General features: G+C 40.9%; 1 non-coding gene across 1 annotated transcript; it reads right to left on the reverse strand.

The window, feature by feature from the left end:
* Positions 1-2,232: 2,232 nt before the first annotated feature.
* Positions 2,233-2,351, reverse strand: LOC138360253 (5S ribosomal RNA). The gene has a single exon (XR_011226251.1). It is a non-coding gene; the product is annotated as a 5S ribosomal RNA (ribosomal RNA).
* Between the last annotated feature and the right edge of the window lie 14,830 nt (positions 2,352-17,181).

Here is a 17,181-nt window from a genome sequence, read left to right on the forward strand (position 1 = left end):
AAAAGCTGCACTTCAAATACTAGGACAAAAACAGTGGAAGGATAACTGGGAAATAATTACATCCATTTTGTGTCTTGGAGCAGTCGCTAAAGGCAAAGGACTCAACATAACCTTAAACTGGATCCCATCCCATGTTGGAATCCCATTAAATGAGAAAGCTGATGAAATTGCTAAATTGGCAATTCGTCATCCAGTGATACATAAAACAATTCAACCCAGCTGTTACGGCCCTACTGGGACGCAACCGGGTTCTTCTCTGATGGTAGTAGAGTTTGGGAATCCGGCCCCAAGTTAGTAGAGGCTTTCAAGGGGTGTGTTCCGTAATGCAAGTTAAATTAAAGGGGGAGGGATACAAGTATTCCAGTTTTCTGATATATTTTCCACCACCATATATAAATAAATAACAGTCGCACGCGGGGATTATTACTACACAAAAATATATACAGTTGCGTCTTCCTCCAAAGACATTGGATGCTCAACGACGCTCACTCTGGGTAGCCCTGGTTCCTTCTTCCGTGGCCCACGATGAATCCACGCCGACTACTCCGAATCTACCCTGGCCACAGGCCAGCCAAATTACAGTCCCATTGGGTGCTTCGTCGTGGAAGCCTTCAACCACAATCCAGCCTGTAGCTGGCAGGTACCGATCAGCTCCGCTGTATAGGCGGAGCTGATCGGTACTGCTCCACGACCAATACTTAGGGTTGCGAGCCCTAGCCAGGAACCTCGTGTGACTCGCTGGTCACTCTCCTCATACAGCACTCCAGTGGGTGGTCTCCTCCACCAGCCAACCCCGGATAAGGCGATTCCCAACACTGCCACTCCTCAGGCAGGCTATTATACTCTCAACAGAGTTCATCCGGGGGGTGACTCACAGCTTCTTCAAAGCAGACTGGTGAAGAGACCTTGGCTGCCTTGGGTAGACTGATCCATCAACAGTCCCAGGTCGACTCTGAAACCAGACACGTCATCAGTACTGGGGATACTACCTGGGGCCACTAGGAAACATCACTTACTAGCTTAGACAGAAACGTCCACCTCTTCACTCCATTTGTGGCGTTCACCGTCCAAGCGCCACCTCACCAGAGGTCAGCAGCGGCTATGTCACGAGCTGACTAGGACAGGAATCCAACACTTATTGCTGGCCTATCCTGTCACCACTAGATGGCGTCGTCCATTTGGAGTGGGTTTCGGGAGCGGACTCACAGATGGCGTTGTCGTCACTGCTCCGTGCTCCGACGCTGGACTCGGGTCCGTAACACCAGCCTAGAGAACATAAAAAACATCATCACCAAAAAACTCTCACACCTCAACAAAGCCTACCTACACCAGAGAATAGCTGAAGGTTCGCCCTCTGCAACATGGTATCTTCAGGCAACCAAATTAGAAAGGTTAAATATCCCAAAAGGAATCCACAGGAAAATAGCAGTTAGGTTATATAGACTATATATGAATATATATGTCTATATAGACTATATAGACATATATAAATGAGACTGGGTGCCTTCGAGCTGCCTCATATGGGCCATTAGGCCTTCTGCAGTTACCTTCATTCTGATTTTCTCATTATGGATGAGATGGAGAAGGATTGGGTAGGCACATGGATGAGAGGGAGGAGGATTGGGTAGGCACATGGATGAGAGGGAGGAGGATTGGGTAGGCACATGGATGAAAGAGAGGAGGATTGGGTAGGCACACGGATGAGAGGAAGGAAGATTGGGTAGGCACATGGATGAGAGGAAGATTGGGTAGACACATGGATGAGAGGGAGGAAGATTGGGTAGACACATGGATGAGAGGGAGGAAGATTGGGTAGGCACATGGATGAGAGGGAGGAAGATTGGGTATGCACTTGGATGAGAGGGAGGAGGATTGGGTAGGCACACGGATGAGAGGAAGGAAGATTGGGTAGGCACATGGATGAGAGGGAGGAGGATTGGGTAGGCACTTGGATGAGAGGGAGGAAGATTGGGTAGGCACATGGATGAGAGGGAGGAAGATTGGGTAGGCCCATGAATGAGAGGGAGGAGGATTTACATGTAACCTGCCCTGACATGTTGGCGGAGAAAGTTTTCGTTGCTGCTTCAGTCAGTTTTGGTCTCCATGTCTCTGTGTCCTGCTAGTGGCTCTAAGTTGTCCTAATTATTCTGGCCACCTTGAGGTTACCTTGAGGTGCTTCCGGGGCTTAGCGTCCCCGCGGCCCGGTCGTCGACCAGGCCTCCTAAACATTAATGCCAACAGCATTTGGTGTACCCAGGCGGTCACCCATCCAAGTACTAACCAAACCCAACGTTGCTTAACTTCGCTGATCGGACGAGAAGCGGTGTTCTCAACGTGGTATTGCCAACGGCCATACCACGACTGAAGACTTATGATGTATGGCGGCTTTACCTTCCTAGAATACATTCGTCTATTACTATAGTGTTGTGAAGGGTTGTGTATCACTGTTGTTATAGTGTTGTGAAGGGTTGTGTATCACTGTTGCTCTAGTGTTGTGAAGGGTTGTGTATCACTGTTATTATAGTGTTGTGAAGGGTTGTGTATCACTGTTGCTATAGTGTTGTGAAGGGTTGTATATCACTGTTGCTATAGTGTTGTGAAGGGTTGTGTATCACTGTTATTATAGTGTTGTGAAGGGTTGTGTATCACTGTTATTATAGTGTTGTGAAGGGTTGTGTATCACTGTTGCTATAGTGTTGTGAAGGGTTGTGTATCACTGTTGTTATAGTGTTGTGAAGGGTTGTGTATCACTGTTGCTATAGTGTTGTGAAGGGTTGTGTATCACTGTTGTTATAGTGTTGTGAAGGGTTGTGTATCACTGTTGTTATAATCATTAATGCTGGCAGTGCCGCAGTGTCATTCAGAGCCACGCTGGCCCTGGTGTACACGGCCGTGTGAGGGAACACTGGTGTACACGGCCGTGTGAGGGGACACTGGTGTACACGGCCGTGTGAGGGGACACTGGTGTACACGGCCGTGTGAGGGGACACTGGTGTACACGGCCGTGTGAGGGGACACTTGTGTACACGGCCGTGTGAGGGGACACTGGTGTACACGGACGTGTGAGGGGACACTGGTGTACACGGCCGTGTGAGGGAACACTGGTGTACACGGCCGTGTGAGGGAACACTGGTGTACACGGCCGTGTGAGAGAACACTGGTGTACACGGACGTGTGAGGGGAAACTGGTGTACACGGCCGTGTGAGGGAACACTGGTGTACACGGCCGTGTGAGGGAACACTGGTGTACACGGCCGTGTGAGGGAACACTGGTGTACACGGCCGTGTGAGGGGACACTGGTGTACACGGCCGTGTGAGGGAACACTGGTGTACACGGCCGTGTGAGGGAACACTGGTGTACACGGACGTGTGAGGGGACACTGGTGTACACGGTCGTGTGAGGGAACACTGGTGTACACGGCCGTGTGAGGGAACACTGGTGTACACGGACGTGTGAGGGAACACTGGTGTACACGGCCGTGTGAGGGAACACTGGTGTACACGGACGTGTGAGGGAACACTGGTGTACACGGCCGTGTGAGGGAACACTGGTGTACACGGCCGTGTGAGGGGACACTGGTGTACACGGCCGTGTGAGGGGACACTGGTGTACACGGTCGTGTGAGGGGACACTGGTGTACACGGTCGTGTGAGGGAACACTGGTGTACACGGCCGTGAGAGGGAACACTGGTGTACACGGCCGTGTGAGGGAACACTGGTGTACACGGTCGTGTGAGGGAACACTGGTGTACACGGCCGTGTGAGGGAACACTGGTGTACACGGTCGTGTGAGGGAACACTGGTGTACACGGCCGTGTGAGGGGACACTGGTGTACACGGCCGTGTGAGGGGACACTGGTGTACACGGCCGTGTGAGGGAACACTGGTGTACACGGACGTGTGAGGGGACACTGGTGTACACGGTCGTGTGAGGGAACACTGGTGTACACGGACGTGTGAGGGAACACTGGTGTACACGGCCTGACACTTACATGTACGGGGCGGTAATTACCTCTGGGCTCCCTTCGGGCGTGTGTGCGTTTACTGACCTATTTGTAGACGGCTATATTTACCCACCAATTTGTGCCTGCGGGATCGTGCTTCATCTCCTGGACCCCAACTTTTCAACCTGAAGGTTGTATAATCAATGACACCCAAACTACTACTCACCTCCTATTATACCATTATATATTCTGTAAAATAGTGGATTGGGGTGGGTTCCACAACTTCCTCATCTAGCTAACTTTATTTCCTAACTAATGGTGCCCACAATAATATTTAATGGAATATTTGTGTCACATATATGTGTCAGATTGTAATTTATCAATCGAAGCGTTAGTAACAAGACACCTGGTGGGGTTCTTCAGCTATATCTTTCTCTGGTTAGGCCCCATTTAGATTATGCAGTTCAGTTTTGGTCGCCGTACTATAGAATGGTTATAAATTCACTAGAATACGTCCCGCACAGGATGACAAAGTTAATCCCCCAAATTTGAAACCTGTCATATGAAGCAAGATTGACAAAGGTTAAATTACATGCTCTAGAAAGGCTAAGAATTAGGGGTGACATGATAGAGTGTACCAGTGGATGAATGGACATATAACAAAGAGGATATTAATAGGGAATTAAAATTATCAACACAGGACAAACACAAGAAGTATTTATATCTACGAAACAATGGGTACAAATTGGATGAGTTTAGATTTAGGAAAGATTTGCGTAAATATTGGTTCAGTAACAGGGTTGTTGATTTGTGGAACCATATACCACGTAACACAATAGAAATAGGATCCCTTGATTGTTTCAAGCGTAGGCTAGATATATATATGAATGAGATTCGGTGGATATAAATAGAAACTGCCTCGTATGGGCCAATAGAATTTCTGCAGTTGCCTTCATTTTTATGTGTTAAAAAAGATAACTCGCTAAAAAAGTATAAATGATCTTCAAATGCCAACATCTCATCCACAAATGACGACCTGTCAGCCACGAATGACAACCTGTCATCCAGCAATTACAGTACCCACAGCTACGGTGGTACTGTGGACGGAATGTACAACAACAACATATATTCTTTTCCTCCCACAAAATGTACATATAGTCTGTATTGATAATTTTGTAGAGGAACTGACGCACAAGACAAGAACCTAAACCAAAATTTTTCCAAGTCTGGTAAAGAATATACACATCCTGAAATTAGGCCTAAGACCATAGATGTTAGGCCTACGAATGCTTACTAAGGTCACATTAGGTTTCTGGTCACTATGTTTCAGATTTGTTATGTTCTTTATAATTCCAACAGAACAAATGTGAACTTCTTTATACAACATTCTTAATATTTTGTTCACTACATCATGGTAGCCATAGGTAGCGTCTTTTATGTTCTCATGGTTGCTGGTTCCCCGCGCCCCGTGACGACCAAAAACACACCACAACCACACAAGCGGCGCTGGTATGGTAACACAACGAAAATAGTCACATATACGCTGTCATAACCTGCTGGTGAAAATGACTAAATATATTCCACAAACAGGTGGAGATAATGAGTGACGTAAGATCCCACATGAGTGTGTGGAACACTGAGTAGCGTGCTGCTGGAGTAGTGAAGCCGACGCCAGCCACCACACATGTCCAGGACGCCACCACACATGTCCAGGACGCCACCACACATGTCCAGGACGCCACCACACATGTCCAGGACGCCACCACAGCCCGTGTGCTCGCAGACCAGCACCCCCAGCAGGCAGGGACCAGCCGGTGTGGACCTGGGCGGCCCGTCTGCACCTCCACTACCGGCTCAGCGACACCACAGGTAAGCAACTGTAGGCCGAACCCTCATCACGGCCCTTGTGGACTTGTTCATTTTAAGTAACTTATTATTACCCACTGAGCACATGGTCAACAGTGACATTATCCACTGAGCACATTGTCAACAGTGACATTACCCACTGAGCACATGGTCAACAGTGACATTACCCACTGAGCCCATGGTCAACAGTGACATTACCCACTGAGCACATGGTCAACAGTGACATTACCCACTGGGCACATGGTCAACAGTGACATTACCCACTGAGCACATGGTCAACAGTGACATTACCCACTGGGCACATGGTCAACAGTGACATTACCCACTGGGCACATGGTCAACAGTGACATTACCCACTGAGCACATGGTCAACAGTGACATTACCCACTGAGCACATGGTCAACAGTGACATTACCCACTGAGCACATGGTCATCAGTGACACTACCCACTGAGCACATGGTCAACAGTGACATTGAATCATCGTCAACGCTACGCGAGAATGTTTTCCTCACTGGCTAATTGTTATGGCAACTAGCTATTGTTAATGCAGAAATACAGTGATTATTAATAGTCTTATTGGTTACTTGGGATACAAAAAATATAGTGATCAGTTACAGTTTTGTTAGTTACATGTGTAATTGGGAATGTTACTTCCCTGCTTATTGTTGCTTCCTGTAACAACCTGCAGCTGCGTGGAAGACCCCAACGCCAGTCGTGGTCACGTTGCAACAGGTCACGTCGCAACAGGTCACGTTGCAAGACGTCACAACAAACAAACCTTCGGAAGAAAGCACCCGCCGAGGTCTGCTGTAGGCTCAAGTGGAGAGTAGTCAGGTGTAGGACTCCACACAGGTGTAGGCCTCCACACAGGTGTGGGCCTCCACACAGGTGTAGGCCTCCACACAGGTGTAGGCCTCCACACAGGTGTGGGCCTCCACACAGGTGTAGACCTCCACACAGCCCTAGATTCCAGTCAGAAATACCCCTGCACCTCCCGCACTTGGGTCGCTCCTCCTTCAACTGCTCCATCAACTGTGTGAAACAATCTTGAAGATCACTGATGGATCCTCACACAGAATTTATATTCAGTGATTGAGGCTTTTGGAGCCTCGAACCCAGAGCCGACCCAAATAACACAAGTGGCATCTTAGCATAACATGAGGGCAGTACAACAGACTGACCAATGATATAGGGGAATAATGTATATATAGTTTTTGTGTAATAGCAAAATAAATTGATTCAACAGACTTACTCAGTAACACACTATGACATAGGCTACGTTACGTTACTGTAGAGCGTCACATCAGGAGGTAACAACACACCTTCTGGCTGCAGGAACACCTTCTCAGCACTGTGAAGGTGATAAGACTACAGTCTCGACCTTCAGGTCGGGTCATGAACAATAGTGAGCTAACTGAACACTTAGTGAACACTCTGGCAATTACTGCACTCGACACTTGCTGTATCAAAACAACAACACTTCAGCTAACACATGTTGATAATGCAAGTAACTCTCTCACATAAACAAACAACGACAAATAATTGATGACCCAGTCACACACCAGAAGATGAGGTGACGACGACGACGCTTCGGTCCGTCCTGGACCGTTATGAGACCAGGTCCGTCCTGGACCGTTATGAGACCAGGTCCGTCCTGGACCGTTATGAGACCAGGTCCGTCCTGGACCGTTATGAGACCAGGTCCGTCCTGGACCATTATGAGACCAGGTCCGTCTTGGACCGTTATGAGACCAGGCCCGTCCTGGACCATTATGAGACCAGGTCCGTCTTGGACCGTTATGAGACCAGGTCCGTCCTGGACCGTTATGAGACCAGGTCCGTCTTGGACCGTTATGAGACCAGGTCCGTCCTGGACCATTATGACACCAGGTCCGTCCTGGACCGTTATGAGACCAGGTCCGTCTTGGACCGTTATGAGACCAGGTCCGTCCTGGACCATTATGACACCAGGTCCGTCTTGGACCGTTATGAGACCAGGTCCGTCCTGGACCGTTATGAGACCAGGTTCGTCTTGGACCGTTATGAGACCAGGTCCGACCTGGACCATTATGACACCAGGTCCGTCCTGGACCGTTATGAGACCAGGTCCGTCTTGGACCGTTATGAGACCAGGTCCGTCCTGGACCATTATGACACCAGGTCCGTCTTGGACCGTTATGAGACCAGGTCCGTCCTGGACCGTTATGAGACCAGGTCCGTCCTGGACCGTTATGAGACCAGGTTCGTCTTGGACCGTTATGAGACCAGGTCCGTCCTGGACCATTATGACACCAGGTCCGTCTTAGACCGTTATGAGACCAGGTCCGTCCTGGACCGTTATGAGACCAGGTCCGTCCTGGACCGTTATGAGACCAGGTCCGTCCTGGACCGTTATGAGACCAGGTCCGTCCTGGACCGTTATGAGACCAGGTCCGTCCTGGACCGTTATGAGACCAGGTCCGTCCTGGACCGTTATGAGACCAGGTCCGTCCTGGACCGTTATGAGACCAGGTCCGTCCTGGACCGTTAGGAGACCAGGTCCGTCCTGGACCGTTATGAGACCAGGTCCGTCCTGGACCGTTATGAGACCAGGTCCGTCCTGGACCGTTATGAGACCAGGTCCGTCCTGGACCGTTATCAAGTCGATTAATCTACTTCTTGTGTGGATTGGTCATCATATCTTCAACCGCGTTATTGTGACTCATTGTCTCCAACAACCAATAATTAAGTTGCTTCACAATGTAACTACAACATTGTTTTAAGTTGCTTCACAACGTAACTACAACATTGTTTTAAGTTGCTTCACAACGTAACTACAACATTGTTTTAAGTTGCTTTACAACGTAACTACAACATTGTTTTAAGTTGCTTCACAACGTAACTACAACATTGTTTTAAGTTGCTTCACAACGTAACTACAACATTGTTGCTTCATACCTTAACTACAACATTGTTTCTTCACAACGTAACAACAACATTGTTTTAAGTTGCTTCACAACGTAACTACAACATTGTTTTAAGTTGCTTCACAACGTAACTACAACATTGTTGCTTCATACCATAACTACAACATTGTTGCTTCACCACGTAATTACAATATTGTTACTTCACAACGTTACTAAAACATTACTTCACAACATCACTACAATGTTACTTCACAACGTAACTACAACATTGTAACTTTACAACGTAACTACAACATTGTTTTTTCACAACGTAACTACAACATTGTTACTTCACAACGTAACTACAATATTGTTACTTCACAATGTAATTACAACATTGTTTTAAGTTGCTTCACAACGTAACTACAACATTGTTTAAGTTGCTTCACAACGTAACTACAACATTGTTTTAAGTTGCTTCACAACGTAACTACAACATTGTTTTAAGTTGCTTCACAACGTAACTACAACATTGTTTTAAGTTGCTTCACAACGTAACTACAACATTGTTTTAAGTTGCTTCACAAGGTAACTACAACATTGTTTTAAGTTGCTTCACAACGTAACTACAACACTGTTACTTCACAACGTAACTACAACATTGTTTTAAGTTGCTTCACAACGTAACTACAACATTGTTGCTTCACAACGTAATTACAATATTGTTACTTCACAACGTTACTAAAACATTACTTCACAACATCACTACAATGTTACTTCACAACGTAACTACAACATTGTAACTTTACAACGTAACTACAACATTGTTTTTTCACAACGTAACTACAACATTGTTACTTCACAACGTAACTACAACATTGTTACTTCACAACGTAACTACAACATTGTTACTTCACAACGTAACTACAACATTGTTACTTCACAACGTAACTACAACATTGTTACTTCACAACGTAACTACAACATTGTTACTTCACAACGTAACTACAACATTGTTACTTCACAACGTAACTACAACATTGTTACTTCACAACGTAACTACAACATTGTTACTTCACAACGTAACTACAACATCGTTACTTCACAACGTAACTACAACATTGTTACTTCACAACGTAACTACAACATTGTTACTTCACAACGTAACTACAACATTGTTACTTCACAACGTAACTACAACATTGTTACTTCACAACGTCACTACAATGTTACTTCACAACGTCACTACAATGTTACTTCACAACGTAACTACAACATTGTTACTTCACAACGTAACTACAACATTTTTACTTTACAATGTAACTACAACATTGTTTCTTCACAACGTAACTACAACATTGTTTCTTCACAACGTAACTACACATTGTTTCTTCACAACGTAAATACAACATTGTTACTTCACAACGTAACTACAACATTGTTACTTCATAACGTAACTACAACATTGTTACATCACAACATAACTACAACATTGTTACTTCACAACCTAACTACAACATTGTTACTTCACAACGTAACTACAACATTGTTACTTCACAATGTAACCACAACATTGTTACTTCACAACGTAACTACAACATTGTTTCTTCACAACATAACTACAACATTGTTACTTCACAATGTAACTACAACATTGTTTTAAGTTGCTTCACAATGTAACTACAACATTGTTTTATGTTGCTTCACAACGTAACTACAACATTGTTTTAAGTTGCTTCACAACGTAACTACAACATCGTTTTAAGTTGCTTCACAAGGTAACTACAACATTGTTTTAAGTTGCTTCACAACGTAACTACAACATTGTTTTAAGTTGCTTCACAACGTAACTACAACATTGTTTTAAGTTGCTTCACAACGTAACTACAACATCGTTTTAAGTTGCTTCACAAGGTAACTACAACATTGTTTTAGTTGCTTCACAACGTAACTACAACATTGTTTTAAGTTGCTTCACAACGTAACTACAACATTGTTTTAAGTTGCTTCACAACATAACTACAACATTGTTACTTCACAACGTAACTACAACATTGTTTTAAATTGCTTCACAACATAACTACAACATTGTTACTTCACAACATAACTACAACATTGTTTTAAGTTGCTTCACAACGTAACTACAACATTGCTTTAAGTTATTTCACAACGTAACTACATAATTGTTACTTAACATAACTACAACATTGTTTTAAGTTGCTTCACAACACAACTACAACATTGTTGCTTCATAACGTAACTACAACATTGTTGTTTCACAACGTAACTACAACATTGTTGCTTCACAACGTAACTACAACATAATTGCTTCACAACGTAACTGCAACATTGTTGCTTCACAACGTAACTACAACATTGTTGCTTCACAACGTAACTACAACATTGTTGCTTCACAACGTAACAACAACATTTTGCTTCACAACGTAACTACAACATTTTGCTTCACAACGTAACTACAACATTTTGCTTCACAACGTAACTACAATATTGTGGCTTCACATTGTAACTACAACATTGTTGCTTCATATTGTAACTACAACATTGTTTCTTCACAACGTAACTACAACATTGTTACTTTACAACGTAACTACAACATTGTTACTTCACAACGTAACTACAATATTGTTGCTTCACAATGTAACTACAACATTGTTTTAAGTTGCTTCACAACGTAACTACAACATTGTTTAAGTTGCTTCACAACGTAACTACAACATTGTTTTAAGTTGCTTCACAACGTAACTACAACATTGTTTTAAGTTCCTTCACAACGTAACTACAACATTGTTTTAAGTTGCTTCACAACGTAACTACAACATTGTTTTAAGTTGCTACACAACGTAACTACAACATTGTTTTAAGCTCCTTCACAACGTAACTACAACATTGTTTTAGGTTGCTTCACAACGTAACTACAACATTGTTGCTTCACAACGTAACTACAACATTGTTGCTTCATACCATAACTACAACATTGTTACTTCACAACGTAACTACAACATTGTTACTTCACAACGTAACTACAACATTGTTACTTCACAACGTAACTACAACATTGTTACTTCACAACGTAACTACAACATCGTTACTTCACAACATAACTACAACATTGTTACTTCACAACGTAACTACAACATTTTTACTTCACAATGTCACTACAATGTTACTTCACAACGTCACTACAATGTTACTTCACAACGTAACTACAACATTGTTACTTCACAACGTAACTACAACATTTTTACTTTACAACGTAACTACAACATTGTTTCTTCACAACGTAACTACAACATTGTTTCTTCACAACGTAACTACAACATTGTTTCTTCACAACGTAAATACAACATTGTTACTTCACAACGTAACTACAACATTGTTACTTCATAACGTAACTACAACATTGTTACTTCACAACATAACTACAACATTGTTACTTCACAACCTAACTACAACATTGTTACTTCACAACGTAACTACAACATTGTTACTTCACAATGTAACCACAACATTGTTACTTCACAATGTAACCACAACATTGTTACTTCACAACGTAACTACAACATTGTTCCTTCACAACATAACTACAACATTGTTCCTTCACAACATAACTACAACATTGTTACTTCACAATGTAACTACAACATTGTTTTAAGTTGCTTCACAATGTAACTACAACATTGTTTTAAGTTGCTTCACAACGTAACTACAACATTGTTTTAAGTTGCTTCACAACGTAACTACAACATTGTTTTAAGTTGCTTCACAACGTAACTACAACATTGTTTTAAGTTGCTTCACAACGTAACTACAACACTGTTTTAAGTTGCTTCACAACGTAACTACAACATTGTTTTAAGTTGCTTCACAACGTAACTACAACATTGTTTTAAGTTGCTTCACAACGTAACTACAACATTGTTGCTTCACAACGTAACTACAACATTGTTACTTCACAACGTAATTACAACATTGTTACTTCACAACGTAACTACAACATTGTTACTTAATGTAACTACAACATTGTTTTAAGTTGCTTCACAACATAACTACAACATTGTTACTTCACAACGTAACTACAACATTGTTTTAAATTGCTTCACAACATAACTACAACATTGTTACTTCACAACGTAACTACAACATTGCTTTAAGTTACTTCATAACGTAACTACATAATTGTTACTTAACATAACTACAACATTGTTACTTCACAACGTAACTACAACATTGTTTAAGTTCCTTCGCAACGTAACTACAACATTGTTTTTAATTGTTTCACAACGTAACTACAACATTGTTGCTTCATAACATAACTACAACATTGTTGCTTTACAACGTAACTACAACATTGTTGCTTCACTACGTAACTACAACATTGTTACTTCACAACGAAACGACAACATTGTTTCTTCACAACGTAACTACAACATTGTTACTTCACAATGTAACTACAACATTGTTACTTCACAACGTAACTACAACATTGTTACTTCACAACGTAACTACAACATTGTTTTAAGTTGCTTCACAACGTAACTACAACATTGTTTTGAGTTGCTTCACAACGTAACTACAACATTGTTGCTTCACAACGTAACTACAACATTGTTGCTTCACAACGTAACTACAACAGTGTTTTAAGTTGCTACACAACGTAACTACAACATTGATACTTCACTACGTATCTACAACATTGTTACTTCACAACGTAACTACAACATTGTTACTTCACAACGTAACTACAACATTGTTACTTCACAACGTAACTACAACATTGTTACTTCACAACGTAACTACAACATTGTTTTAAGTTGCTTCACAACGTAACTACAACATTGTTTTGAGTTGCTTCACAACGTAACTACAACATTGTTGCTTCACAACGTAACTACAACATTGTTGCTTCACAACGTAACTACAACAGTGTTTTAAGTTGCTACACAACGTAACTACAACATTGATACTTCACTACGTATCTACAACATTGTTACTTCACAACGTAACTACAACATTGTTACTTCTCAACGTAACTACAACACTGTTACTTCACAACGTAACTACAACATTGTTACTTCACAACGTAACTACAACATTGTTACTTCACAACGTAACTACAACATTGTTACTTCACAACGTAACTACAACATTGTTACTTCACAACGTAACTACAACATTGTTCCTTCACAACATAACTACAACATTGTTACTTCACAACGTAACTACAACCATGTTACTTCAAAATGTAACTACAACATTGTTTTAAGTTGCTTCACAACGTAACTACAACATTGTTTTAAGTTGCTTCACAACGTAACTACAACATTGTTTTAAGTTGCTTCACAACGTAACTACAACATTGTTGCTTTACAACGTAACTACAACATTGTTGCTTTACAACGTAACTACAACATTGTTGCTTTACAACGTAACTACAACATTGTTGCTTCACAACGTAACTACAACATTGTTGCTTCACAACGTAACTACAACATTGTTGCTTCACAATGTAACTACATCATTGTTGCTTCACAACGTAACTACAACATTGTTACTTCACAACGTAACTACAACATTGTTACTTAATGTAACTACAACATTGTTTTAAGTTGCTTCACAACATAACTACAACATTGTTACTTCACAATGTAACTACAACATTGTTTTAAATTGCTTCACAACATAACTACAACATTGTTACTTCACAACGTAACTACAACATTGCTTTAAGTTGCTTCACAACACAACTACAACATTGTTGCTTCACAACGTAACTACAACATTGTTGCTTCACAACGTAACTACAACATTGTTGCTTCACAATGTAACTACAACATAATTGCTTCACAACGTAACTACAACATTGTTGCTTCACAACGTAACTACAACATTGTTGCTTCACAACGTAACTACAACATTGTTGCTTCACAACGTAACTACAACATTTTGCGTCACAACTTAACTACAACATTGTTGCTTCACATTGTAACTACAACATTGTTCCTTCACAACGTAACTACAGCATTGTTTTAAGTTGCTTCACAACATAACTACAACATTGTTATAAGTTGCTTCACAACGTAACTACAACACTGTTACTTCACAACGTAACTACAACATTGTTTTAAGTTGCTTCACAACGTAACTACAACATTGTTGCTTCACAACGTAATTACAATATTGTTACTTCACAACGTTACTAAAACATTACTTCACAACATAAATACAATGTTACTTCACAACGTAACTACAACATTGTTTCTTTACAACGTAACTACAACATTGTTTTTTCACAACGTAACAACAACATTGTTACTTCACAACGTAACTACAACATTGTTACTTCATAACGTAACTACATAATTGTTACTTAACATAACTACAACATTGTTACTTCACAACGTAACTACAACATTGTTACTTCACAACGTAACTACAACATCGTTGCTTCACAACGTAACTACAACATTGTTACTTCACAACGTAACTACAACATTGTTTCTTCACAACGTAACTACAACATTGTTTCTTCACAACGTAACTACAACATTGTTTCTTCACAACGTAACTACAACATTGTTTCTTCACAATGTAACAACAACATTGTTACTTCACAACGTAACTACAACATTGTTACTTCACAACGTAACTACAACATTGTTACTTCACAACGTAACTACAATGTTACTTCACAACCTAACTACAACATTGTTACTTCACAACCTAACTACAACATTGTTGCTTCACAACCTAACTACAACATTGTTACTTCACAACCTAACTACAACATTGTTACTTCACAACGTAACTACAACATTGTTTAAGTTCCTTCACAACGTAACTACAACATTGTTTTTAATTGTTTCACAACGTAACTACAACATTGTTGCTTCATAACATAACTACAACATTGTTGCTTCATAACATAACTACAACATTGTTGCTTTACAACGTAACTACAACATTGTTGCTTCACTACGTAACTACAACATTGTTACTTCACAACGTAACGACAACATTGTTTCTTCACAACGTAACTACAACATTGTTACTTCACAATGTACCTACAACATTGTTACTTCACAACGTAACTACAACATTGTTTCTTCACAACGTAACTACAACATTGTTTTAAGTTGCTTCACAACGTAACTACAACATTGTTTTGAGTTGCTTCACAACGTAACTACAACATTGTTGCTTCACAACGTAACTACAACATTGTTGCTTCACAACGTAACTACAACAGTGTTTTAAGTTGCAACACAACGTAACTACAACATTGATACTTCACTACGTATCTACAACATTGTTACTTCACAACGTAACTACAACATTGTTACTTCACAACGTAACTACAACATTGTTACTTCACAACGTAACTACAACATTGTTACTTCACAACGTAACTACAACATCGTTACTTCACAACGTAACTACAACATTGTTACTTCACAACGTAACTACAACATTGTTACTTCACAATGTAACTACAACATTGTTTCTTTACAACGTAACTACAACATTGTTTTTTCACAACGTAACTACAACATTGTTTCTTCACAATGTAACAACAACATTGTTACTTCACAACGTAACTACAACATTGTTACTTCACAACGTAACTACAACATTGTTACTTCACAACGTAACTACAATGTTACTTCACAACCTAACTACAACATTGTTACTTCACAACCTAACTACAACATTGTTGCTTCACAACATAACTACAACATTGTTACTTCACAACGTAACTACAACATTGTTTCTTCACAACGTAACTACAACATTGTTACTTCACAACGTAACTACAACATTGTTAATTCACAACGTAACTATAGCATTGTTTTAAGTTGCTACACAATGTAACTATAACATTGATACTTCACTACGTTACTACAACATTGTTACTTCACTACGTAACTACAACATTGTTACTTCACAACGTAACTACAACATTGTTGTTTCACAACGTAACTACAATATTGTTGCTTCACAACGTAACTACAACATTGTTAATTCACAACGTAACTATAGCATTGTTTTAAGTTGCTACACAACTTAACTACAACATTGTTTTAAGTTGCTACACATCGTAACTACAGCATTGTTTTAAGTTGCTACACAGCGTAACTACAACATTGTTTTAAGTTGGTACACAACGTAACTACAACATTGTTACATCACAACGTAACTACAACATTGTTACATCCCAACGTAACTACAACATTGTTACTTCACAACGTAACTACAACATTGTTACTTCACAACGTAACTACAACATTGTTACTTCACAACATAACTACAACATTGTTACTTCACAACGTAACTACAACATTGTTACTTCACAACGTAACTACAACATTGTTACTTCACAACGTAACTACAACATTGTTCCTTCACAACATAACTACAACATTGTTACTTCACAACGTAACTACAACATTGTTACTTCACAATGT

The sequence above is a fragment of the Procambarus clarkii genome, unplaced genomic scaffold (assembly GCF_040958095.1).
Source record: "Procambarus clarkii isolate CNS0578487 unplaced genomic scaffold, FALCON_Pclarkii_2.0 HiC_scaffold_103, whole genome shotgun sequence".
Lineage (NCBI taxonomy): Eukaryota > Metazoa > Arthropoda > Malacostraca > Decapoda > Cambaridae > Procambarus > Procambarus clarkii.